General features: G+C 37.7%; 1 pseudogene; it reads left to right on the top strand.

The window, feature by feature from the left end:
• Positions 1–1202: 1202 nt before the first annotated feature.
• LOC113915488 lies at positions 1203–3134 on the top strand (annotated as a pseudogene).
• Positions 3135–12683: the final 9549 nt, after the last annotated feature.

Consider the following 12683-nt stretch of genomic DNA (forward strand, 5'->3'; position numbering starts at 1 on the left):
TTTTTGGGTTTTTTTGGGGTGTTGAGTTTGATAAATTCTTTATAGATTAAATTCTTTATCTAATAATACATTTGCAAGTATCTTCTCCCATTCTGTCGGTTGTCTTTTGGTTTTGTTGACTGTTTCCTTTGCTGTGCAAAACCTTTTTGTCTTGATGAAGTCCCACTTTTGCCTTTGGAGATGTGTCTAGCAAGAAGTTGCTGTGGCCGAGGTCACAGAGTTTGCTGCCTGTGTTCTTCTCTAGGATTTTGATGGATTCCTGTCTCACATTGAGGTCTTTCATCCATTTTGAGTCTATTTTTGTGTATGGTGTAAGGAAATCGTCCAGTTTCATTCTGCATGTGGCTGTCCAATTTTCCCAACACCATTTGTTGAAAAGACTGTCTTTTTTCCATTGGATATTCTTTCCTGATTGCCAAAGATTAGTTTACCATAGAGTTGAGGGTCCATTTCTGGGTTCTCTATTCTGTTCCATTGATCTGTGTCTGTTTTGTGCCAATAACATACTGTCTTGATGATTACAGTTCTCTTAACATAGATTGAAGTCTGGAATTGTGATGCCACCAGCTTTGGTTTTCTTTTTCAACATTTCTTTGGCTATTCGGGGTCTTTCCTGGTTCCATACAAATTTTAGGATTATTTGTTCCAGCTCTATGAAAAAAGCTGATGGTATTTTGATAGGGGTTGCATTGAATGTATAGATGGTTTTGGGTAGCATAGACATTTTAACAATATTTGTTCTTCCAATCCATAAGCATGAAATGTTTTTCCATTTCTTTGTGTCTTCCTCAATTTCTTTCATGAGTATTCTATAGTTTTCTGAGTATAAATCCTTTGCCTCTTTGGTTTATTCTTATGTATCTTGTGATTTTTGGTGCAATTGTAAATGGGATTGACTCCTTAATTTCTCTTTCTTCTATCTCATTGTTAGTGTATAGAAATGCAATTGATTTCTGTGCATTGATTTTATATCCCCCACCCCACTCCGTGGCGTTTTAGTCCCTAAAAAAATACACCTCCACTTAAAGAATTAAATGAGGAGTTCTCAACTGTAATATGTTTCTCTTTTGTCAAAACATGCTTGCTAAACCTGAATGTGATTGTGGAGTTTGAGGAGATTTATTTCAGTTCAGTCTGACTGGGTCAAAGTCCATGACAGTTAAAACACTCTGAGTTTCTAATCCTTTGCTTCCTAGTCCAGGATGAAGTCAGTCCAGTTTTGTTTTCTCTTCTGTTACTGGAAAGCAATTTGCTGCAAGAGTTGTGAGCTGACCAACATCATCATCACAGTGGAGAAAGGAATGCCTCTTCTGCATAAGCATCAATGCCTCTTGGTGTGTGGGCTACTGCTACACCCAGGCAGGAACTCTGCTTTGCTGGAAGTGAGGGTACTGAGGGTCTATAGAAGGCAGGCTTCATTAATTCCCAATTTATCAGTATTTTGTCTCTCCATGACTCTCTTAGCCAACTTGTCTGTATTGTGATTAAGGTTAATTACCATGATATCATTTCAATGTCTGGGTTTAGATTTAATTTGGGTAAATTTGGGACAGCTCAGATTGATGTAAATGAATGTTTCAGTAATGTACTAATTCTGCACTTTAAGAGAGTATTTTTCTGCTAGATTTACCTATTGAGAAATAAAATGGGCATGAATACATATCTATATTTAATCATGGAACATTATCAATACTCTCAAAAAGCCAACTGCAATAATAAAAGGCATACCTCTGTAACAGGGGTAATACTAAAATGTCTTTAAAGCCAAATAAAAACACAAGCAGCCAATTTAAAAATTCACTTTATTGGTCTACCTTTCACATAAATGCCAGCAAGCATCCTGAGAACAATCAATCCCTGTAGACTAGAACCAAAAGGAATCAGCAAACCTACTCCCTCCTTTATGCTGTTGAGAAAAATCAAGGCATAGAGGCATTAAACCATTTGTCTACATTCTCACAGCTTCTTCATAATAGGCCAGTTATCAGGGAAAGCATTTCTTCTTTGCCATTTTTCTGTTGCATCTGGCTGTGCAGGAGTTCAATAAACTGAAATTGAAGGTGGCTGCATTTTAATGAATATACTTTATTTGATATTAAATGAATTTGATCAATGAAACTTAACTCACTGCACTTAGATGGGATATAGACCTGGTGGCCAGTCAGGGAAAGGAATTAACCAACAGCCCCTTTTCTCCCTTAAAGCCAATTATTTCCTCATTGGGCAACTAGAAGAGTGAAATATATTTGGCTTGAATTAAAAATACTGATATTGAAATTGTGTCATACACTTTTGGACTAAGAACCCTGCAAATATAAGAATTTAAGGCAGTGGCAAGGAAGAACTTAAAAAGCAACAGATTGTCCAGAATCCAATATGAGAATCCCCTCACATTTTAGGCAAAGTATCAATAATTCAGCTTATGACTCTTATTCCTCTTTTAAATATACATAGAAAAGAGTACTTGGAAATATGTTTCTGAGCAATTAAACCCAAATGTTATATGTTTTTATCTGTCATTAACATAGCTTCAGATTATTAAGTACAAAAAAACCTTTACATTCCAAAGGTCATATATTCTTTATTCCTTTATCTCTGCATGCTTTTATGCCATATAAATTCAAAGTTTTTAGAGAGCTATACAAATATTAAACATGTGGGTATTACATGGTGGGGAGAAAGGAGGCAGTCATATTTTCTATAACACTTTCACAGTTCAGAAAAGTAGTATAACATAAACTTCTTTAAGAGGTCACGTTTCCTGTGCTTAAAGATCCTAGAAGTTGGTCTTCAGAGAACAAATATTAGAGCAAGCAGTATTAAATCCCTGTCTCATTTTGGCTAAGCCAAAAAGAAACTTCCAGAATATTATAACCTAACTCTCCCCTTCCTAAACTCCTCAGAATCTGGTGTACCAGGACTCAGGCAGTCCCAACATCCAGAAAACATGTACCTTCAAGGAGCTGATGCATGACTTGGTTAGGGTGCCTAGCTGTGTTCACCACACAGACTCTCCGTATATGTACCCAGTAGCCACTGAATGTCACTGTGGCAAGTGTGACACCAACAGCACTGACTACATGATGTGAGGCCTGGGGCCCACCAACTGCTCCTTCAGTGAAATGAAAGAATAAAGAGCAGTGGACATTTCGAGCCGCCTACCTAAAGGACAAACCAAAAACTCCATGTGTGTACATGTGCCTAGGCTGCAAACCACTGGGAGCCAGGGGACCATGAGACCCCCAATCCCTGCTCTCCAGGCAGAGGGGGAGCTCCAGGAATGGAGAGTACCTGTCACCACTCAACCCTGTATTCTTGGGTCTGGGCTCTGTCAGTTTCATTCAACTTGAATTCAGGGGCTTTAAGTGGTTTCCCATTTTTAATAGACTTAGAGGTCCCCAGAGAAACCCTGTGATTTTACAGAAGAGAAAAACCTAGACTTAGAAGAAACAGCTCTCAAGATAATTGGGTAGGAGAACTAAACAGAACACAATCTCCTGTTAGATGTATGGCCTGCGAGGGTAGGGCAAGTATTGCTTAATGTCCTAGAGTCAGTACCTAGCTCTATGTCTAACTGTTTAAATACTGAGGGGAGAGTCAGGAAGATAGGACGACTGGGACGAGACTGCCCGCTTCATTGCTGATCCCTGGAGGTGGTGACATCAGTTCCACTCTGCCTGTGTTTTTCTGGCAGACAATTTGTTGCTGACCTGTGAGGGTGGGAGAAGGTGTAAAGGGAGGTAAGCTGGGAAACAGGGCAAGCATTCAAAATCTGAAGCCTAAAATACAACATCTTAACAATTTTTATTACAAATTTGAACTAACAACCAAAGCCAGGAACTATTGGTTTAGGTCTGTGGAAATTCGATTACAAGATCAATGAATATCTTTTCCTAAGTTATTCGCCTCTACATATTCCATCACTTAAATAAATTTGATCAAGAACCCCCAGCCTCCTATAAAACTGCCTCTTGGGCAATAAGACATATAACCTGTTTCTTGGTGCTGTACCATCTGGACTACAATCCTCCTGGTGGGATGGGAACCTTGAAGTGCACGTGATAGTACTTTAGGCAACTTGACAGGCTAGTAACATTTTTTTGTTTGTTTCAGCTTTTTATTTAAATTCCAGTTAGTAACATATAGTCTAATACTAGTTTCAGGAGTAGAATTTAGTGATTTATCACTTACATATAACACCCAGTGCTCATCACAAGTACCCTCTTTAATATCCATAACTTTTAACCCATCCCCCTGCCTATCCCCCTCCAACAACCCTCAGTTTATTCTTTATAGTTAAGAGTCTGTTTTATGGTTTGCCTTTCTCTTTTTCCCCACTATGTTCATCTGTTTTGTTTCTTAAATTCCACAGATGAGTGAAATCATATGGTATTTGTGTTCCTCTGACTGATTTATTTTACTTAGCATAATATCCTCTAGCTCCATCCTTGTGGCTGCAAATGGCAAGATTTCATTTTTTTATGGCTGAGTAATATTCCATTGTGTATATATACCTATCTTCTTTATCCATTCATCAGTCAGTGAACATTTGGGCTCTTTCCATAATTTGACTATTGTTGATAATGCTGCTATAAACTCAGGGTGCATGTGTCCCTTTGAATCAGTATTTTTGTATCTTTTGGGGAAACACCTAGTGGTATGCAATTGCTGGGTCATAGGTTAGTTCCATTTTTAACTTTTTGAGGAATCTGTGGACTGTTTACCCTAGTGGCTGCACCAGTTGGATTCCCATCAATAGTGTAAGAGGGTTCTGAACCTTCCTCCATATCCTCACCAACATCTGTTATTTCCTGTGTTGTTACTTTTAGACATTCTGACAGGTATGAGGTGGTATCTCATTGTGGTTTGATTTGTATTTTCCTGATAAGTGATGTTGAGAATCTTTTCACATGTCTGTTAACCATCTGTATGTCTTCTTTGGAAAAAAATGTCTATTCATGTCTTCTGCCCATTTCTTAACTGGATTATTTGTTTTTCAGGTGTTGAGTTTGATAATTTCTTTAGAGATTTTAGATACTAACCCTTTATCAGATATATCATTTGCAAATATCTTCTCTCATTATGAAGGTTGCCTTTTAGTTTTGTTGATTGTTTCCTTTGCTGTGCAGAAGCTTTTTATCTTGATGAAGTCCTAATAGTTCATTTTAGCTTTTGTTTCCCTTGTCTCAGAGACATGTCTAATAAGAAGTTGCTATGGCTGGTGTCAAAGAGTTGCTGACAGGCTAGTAACTTATTTGCCAATTAACTTTTCAGAGAAATAGTTCTCTTTAAAAGAGTTAGGAGTCCAGAGAGAATAGCTGTATTTTCTGGGCTTTCTCTGCATTTGCTTTATCACTTGACTACTTGTTCTCCCAAATCTATGATTTTTTTCAAAAGGGTACATACTGAAAATGCTTCATAACTTAAATTACTTTTAATGATATTAACTCTTTTATGAACTGAATGTTATCTACCAAAGGTACAACTTCAGATTTTTCTACATTCTTGAAATATTTAGTCATAACACATATGTGTATATTTTATAATACTAGTGGGAACATTATTAGGAATTAAATGTGTCTATAAATATTACCTGTACTCATTGCTCAATTGTAAATATATTTACCAAAACTTGCTTCAATGAAAACTTCTGTCATTTCTGGCAGTTGTCACTTTCTTAAAAAATTTCTATTGTGCCTCACTGCCCCCGCCCCGGTCTACATTAAAATTGATTCATTCTCAGAAAGCCCTTAACATAGCTTTATTTTTCTACAGCTCAGACTCAGTGGAAGTCTTCCTTATAATCTTTGGAATCTAGTTAAATACTAGCACTCATAACCTGAAACTAATGTAACATTGTATGTCAACTATAATTCAACAATAATAATAATGAGAATGAGAATCAAGTACTAGAGCTAATATATTTTCCAGCACATGGATATCAAGAAATATTTTTCTCACTAGATGCAGAAAAAAAAATTGACAAAACTCAACAACCTTTCAGGATAAAAACTCTCAATGAATTGGATATAGAAGGAATTTACACTAACATAATAAAAGCCATATATAACAAGCTCACAGGTTATACCCTATTAATGATGAAAGACTGACAGCTCTTTTTCTAAGATTAGGAACAAGACAAGGATGCATACTTTCATCACTTCCATTAAACATAGTACTGGAAGTCCTGGCCAGAATAATCAGGGAAGAAAAATTTTTTAAATTATCCAAATCAAATGCTAACTACACTGGAATTAAAAAAAAAAAATCCAAATCAGAATAAAAGAAGTAAAATGATCTCTCTTTACAGATGACAGGATCTTTTATATAGAAAGTCCTAAAGACTATACCCCAAAACTGTCAGAATAAACAAATTTAGTAAAATTTCATGATATAAAATCAACATACAAAATCAGTTGCATTTCTGTATACTAACAACAAACTATTTGAAAAAGAAACAAAGAAAACAATCTCATTCACAATAGCATCAAAAACAATAAAATACTTATGAATAAATTCAACCAAGGAAGATCTGTATACTGAAAACTTTAAGACATCAGTGAAAGAAATTGAAGAAGACACAAATAAGTAGAAGGATACCCTATGTTCATGGATCAGAATTAATGTTGTCAAAATGTCCATACTATCCCAAAGCCATCTATAGATTCAATGTAATCCCTATCAAAATTCAATGGCCTTTTTTTTTTAAGATTTTATTTATTTATTTGACAGAGAGAGAGAGAGAGAGAGAGCACGCATGAGCAGGAGTAGGGGCAGAGGGAGAAACAGACTCCCCGCGGAGCAGGGAGCCCGACGCAGGGCTCGATCCCAGGACTCTGGGATCATGACCTGAGCCGAAGGCAGACGCTTAATGACTGAGCCACCCAGGCGCCCTCAATGGCCTTTTTTTTTAAACAAGAAAAAAATTCTAAAATTCATATGGAAACACAAAGGACCCTGAACAACCAAAGGAATCTTGAGAAAGAAAAAGCTAGAGGCATCACACTTCCTGATTTCAACTATACCACAAAGCTCCAGTAATTAAAACAGTATGCTACTAGCATAAAAACAGATACAGAATCAAGAGCCCAGAAATAAACTTATGCATATACAGTCAAGGATGAGGGAGCCAAGAATACTCAATGAGGAAAAGAGAGTTTCTTCAATTAATAGTTTTGAAAAAAACTGGATAGTCACATGCAGAATAATGAAACTGGGCTTGTATTTTGCACCACTCACAAGAATTAACTAACACAAAATGAATTAAAGACTTAAATGTAAGACCTAAAATCATAAAATTCCCAGAAGGAAACATACAGGGTCTGATCCTCGACACTGGTCTTGACAATGGTTTTGTTGTTGTTGTTGTTTTTAATATAACACCCAAAGCACACGTAACAAAATAAAAAATAAACAAGTGGGGCTACAGCAAGCTAAAAAGCTTCTGCACAACAAAAGAATGATCAATAGAATGCAGAGGTAACCTATGGAATGAAAGAAGATATTTGCCAACCACATATCTGATAAGGGATTAACATCTAAAATATACTCATACAACTCCATAGCAAGGGGCGCCTGGGTGGCTCAGTTGGTTAAGCGACTGCCTTCGGCTCAGGTCATGATCCTGGAGTCCCGGGATCGAGTCCCACATCAGGCTCCCTGCTCAGCAGGGAGTCTGCTTCTCCCTCTGACCCTCTTCCCTCTCATGCTCTCTGTCTCTCATTCTCTCTCTTTCTCAAATAAATAAATAAATAAACAAACAACTCCATAGCAAAAACAAAAAACAAAACCTCCCAAATTATCCAATTAAAAAATGGGCCAAGGACCTAAATGGACATTTTTCCAAACAAGACATACACATGTCCAACTGGTACATAAAAAGATGAAAAATCACTAATCATCAAAGAAATGCAAATCAAAACCACAATGAGATATCCCTTCACACCTATTAGAATGGCTATTACCCAAAAGATAACAGGTAAGTGCTGCAAGGATGTATGGAAAAGGGAACCCTTGTGTACTGCTGGTGGGAATATAAACTGGTGCAGCCACTATGGAAAACAGTATAAAGATTCCTTGAAAAAATAAAATTGATCTACCATGTGATCCACCAATCTCACTTCTGGGTATATATGGGAAGGAAATAAAATCACCATCTTGAAGATTTGTTTATGTTCATGACATGTACAATGTTCATTGTAGCATTACTTACAATAGCCAAGACAGAAACAACTTAAGTGTTTGTCAATGGATAAATGGATAAAGAAAATATGGTGTATATATATATATATATTCAGCCATTTAAAAAAAAGAGAAAATCCTGCCATTTGTGACAACATGGATCAACCATGATCAACTGAGATGAGTCAGACAGAGAAAGGCAAATACTGTATGATCTCACTTGTATATGTAATCTAAAAGTAACGAACAAATAAAAGACCAAAAAACAAACTCATAGAAACAGAACGGTTTGGTTGTTGCCAGGGTTGGGGGGGTGAGGGAGAGAAATGGGTGAAGGTGGTCAAAGAGTACAGACTTTCAGTTATAAGATGATGAATAAGTTCTGTGGTCTAATGTACATCATGGTGACCCTAGTTAACAAAACTGTATTATATACTCGAAAGTTGCTAAAGAGAAATCTTAGAAGTTGTTACCACAAAAAAGTAAATAAAAAGGTAACTATGTGAGGCAGTGGAAGTGTTGACTAACCTTATTGTGGTAATCATTTCACAATATATACATATATCAAATCATCACACTGTATACCTTAAACAATGCCATATGTCAATTATATCTTTAAAGTTGGAAAAAATTAGAATTAAATTCCTAAACAAAAAAGGATGATTCTTTCCAAATGACTTTTCTCTTCCAATTTGAAATTCTAAAACTGAGCTCATAGTAAATCAGTGGGTCTCTCATAATAATCATCTGCCCAGTTCTTCAAGATAGATGTGATTATACTTTTTGAGTGTACAAAGACAAAAACAAAATAAAAGTTGAATAGAATCATGGAGTGGACAGAGGATTGAAGACCATCTAGTTCAATGTTGACATTTACTGGATGTTAACACTGAGGACTGAGATCACACAGGCCATGATAAGATCAGAATTAGAACCCCATATTCCTTATTTTTACTCTCTCTTTGGAATCTCTCCTACTATGCCAACCAAACTAGTTCATTCAAATATGGCTATCTATAAAATGCAGATCATCACATACATCAATATTCTGTACAATATTTTTATGCCCAAACCAGACTTCAGCTCTGGTGACCAAAATAATAAGTTAGTGACTCTGCTGATGCAAGGATTCTATCTGCCTCACTCACTTCTGAGTAAACCCTTGGCACTTAGTAGGTACCATTAGTGGTTTAACTGGATTGATTCAAACCGAAGTGAGAATCTATTTCTCGGCAATTTCTATCCAGTATTGTCATCTAGAACCATCCAAAACAAGATTAATCTCTTTTCTGCTTGAACACGATTCAAATAAGGAGAACAACTAGGTTCTCATTAGCAGCCTGAAGATGAGCAGTTCATTCAGCTGTTCTTTGAAGATTTATTTATTTATTTTTTTAGAGAAAGAGAGAGCATGCACATGAGTGGGTGGGGCAGAGGAAGAGGGAGAGAGAATCTCAAGGAGACTTCACGCTGAGCTGTGGAGCCGGACATGGGGCTCAATCCCACCACCCTGAGATCACAAACTGAGCCAAAACCAACAGTCAGATGCTAAACCAACTGCACCACCCAGGTGACCCTAAGCTGTTCTTTGAATAATCCAGTGTCCAGACAGGCCCTTACACATCCTGATCAATATTCTTCTGTGTGTTAAGGACTCATATAAAGTATGGAGATTCATAAAGGGCAGAATGGACCCAGACTGAGGACATTAAATAACTGCAGACAACAGATTCAAATGAAAGGTTTTTCAAATGTGATTCAAATGTCTTTGAAGACAATGAATTTATTATAATTATGGTCTGAGCACCTGGCCCAGCACTTTATACATACCAGGCTCTAGTGACTATGTCTAAATGACCTGATCAGAGCACTGCCTTACTGTTCTCTCAGCAATACTTGACCTATGTATTAAGCCTGTGGTGAAATAGCATTCCTTTTCAACTTCAATTATTTTTACTTAGTGAAGGCTGAAACCATTATGACAAAGCATTTTGCACATTTCAAAGATAAGCATTCTTTTTTACACTCAGTGTTACTACTACCAGTGTCATTCAGTCAGCTTATTGAGTTTGGATTTTATATCATTTATTCCTTCTAGTTCTTTTCACAAAGAAAAACAGGAAAAATATTCAAGGCAAGAACTTCAAAGGAAGAGGTGAAAGGTCTAAGATCTAAAGAAATACCAACATTTTACCAACATGAACACAGAAACTTTGCTTATATACCATGGGTTGCCCAGAGAAGTAGCCAAGGAATCCTGGTCTGAAGAAACCTGATTTGCTAAAAGGTAATATAATAGATGATTGAGAACAGAGATGTGAGCCCAAACCCCAGCTTGGTTCCTTTCTGTGTGCTGCTGGTTAAACTTTGTAACGTCTCTGAGCTTGTGTCCTCATTTTCAAAATAGGGATAGTATTTATAACTATGTCACATTAAGAGCTAACATTTATATAGCAGCTACTATGAGCTAGGTACTATTCATTTATTAACTCATTTAATCCTCATATAGTCCTTTAACGTAGGTACTATTACTAGCAGCGTTTTACAGAAGAAGAAACAGGTTCAGAAAGATTAAAAATTGGGGCGCCTGGGTGGCTCAGTCGTTAAGCGTCTGCCTTCGGCTCAGGTCATGGTCCCAGGGTCCTGGGATCGAGCCCCGCATCCGGCTCCCTGCTCCGCGGGAAGCCTGCTTCTCCCTCTCCCACTCCCCCTGCTTGTGTTCCCTCTCTCGCTGTCAAATAAATAAATAAAATCTTTAAAAAAAAAGAGAGAGAGATTAAAAATTTTAAACAAGTCAGCTATTAAGCAATGGAGTTGGGATTTAAACCCAGGCGATCTGCTCCAAAGTTTCTGCTCACAGCCATTACAACCATACTGCCTCTACTATCATATGCATGAATTCCACAATATTCTCTCCCTATTGCCCTCATTTCCCTCAGCAGCGGGAAAGAAAAGAACCCTGGGCTAGATATCAGGAGGCCTGGGTTCTACTCACAGTTCCTCCCTGACTAGTTCTGTGACCCTCAGCAAGTTACTTTCTCTCTGGTCCTCAGAATCCTCACTGGTAAAATTGAAAATTTCCAGGGGTCATGAATTCATGCTTAGAGATGACCAAAGAGTAACTCAATGAATGAAACAGGCTGAGAAATACTTTTCCCTAGAAAGACACTTTGCTTGCATATATGAATGACACGAGCACACAGAAAGCACTCAATATAACTGCAGCTGTCAGTGTCACGTACTTCTCCCTCTCCCCTTCTGCCCTCACACCTCCACAGTTCTCAACTACACGTCTCAGTTACCCTCACCACTTCAAAATCCCAGAGAAAGCTATTAGCATAGAAATAGCCTTGCAGAGATAAGGCCAGAGGAAGGCCAGGGACCCACCCATTTCTGAGCCTATTTAGTCTTCAGACAGCTGACCTTGACCTTCTGACTAGCTCTGAGCCAGTCACACCAAAGAGTCTTTAGACCCAAGGCTGTGAACACATGATGCTCTAGTAGTAGTCATAACCTCCCAAATCCACTTAATCCCTTAATCCCCCCTCCTAGCAGGGCTGGAGCCCACACAGAATGCCTGTCTCGGCCTCTACCCAAGAGCATCAGCAAAGACCTGAGCTCAGTCTTAGCTACTCTGCTTTGATCACGAGGCCTCCGCTCTAACCTCAAACCCAGAGGTTCCACTTTCAGAGGAAACATTCTTGTGCCTAGATGGAGTTTGCTAATACGTAAGTGATGAAATCCAAAGTACATTTGGTATTTGGACAAATGTCAAATGTTTTCCTTATGTACCACATGTAAAATATAAATGAGGGAAGTTTAAAAAAAAAGCAAGAGACAAGCAAGTAGGTTACTCTGAGTATGATGCCGCTTCTCTGCTCCAACAGAAGATTTCTAGAAAGGTGAGATTCCCACTGCATTCTAGAATGTTAACCTTACTATGCCTCCCTCTTGCCATTACTCCCCGCAATAGCAGGTAAAAGAAGAGAACACTGGGCTAGAAGATAGTCAGGAGGCCTGAGTTCCACTCACAGCTCATCCTAGACTAGCTCTGGGACTCTGGGCAAGTTACTTTATTTCTCTGGGCCTCAGGATTTTCATCTGTAAAATGGAAATGTCTGCAGGTCACAAATGCACACTCAGAAAGGCCCAGAGAGTAATGCAATGATGAAACAGACTAAGGATTAATCTTGCAAGAGAGAAACTCTTCAACTTGCATGTGTAATGCATAGTATTCTCCACTTTCATAAAGAAATATGCCAATTTCACTTAGGAAACTTAAATTTTAGAATTGTTTAAGATTTACAGAAAAGTCACAAAAACAGTAGAGTCCCTATATACTCCATACCCAATTTCTTCTTTTGTTAGCATCTTATATTAGTAGCAGACATTTATCACAACTTTTTTTTTAAACATGCAGCCCTCTCAGCCTATCTAAGATATGAGTACAGAGAAATATTTCTCTTCTGACTATGGACTCTGAGAAACAAACTGAGGGTTTT

Source organism: Zalophus californianus, chromosome 11 (genome assembly GCF_009762305.2).
Source record: "Zalophus californianus isolate mZalCal1 chromosome 11, mZalCal1.pri.v2, whole genome shotgun sequence".
Classification (NCBI taxonomy): Eukaryota; Metazoa; Chordata; class Mammalia; order Carnivora; family Otariidae; genus Zalophus; species Zalophus californianus.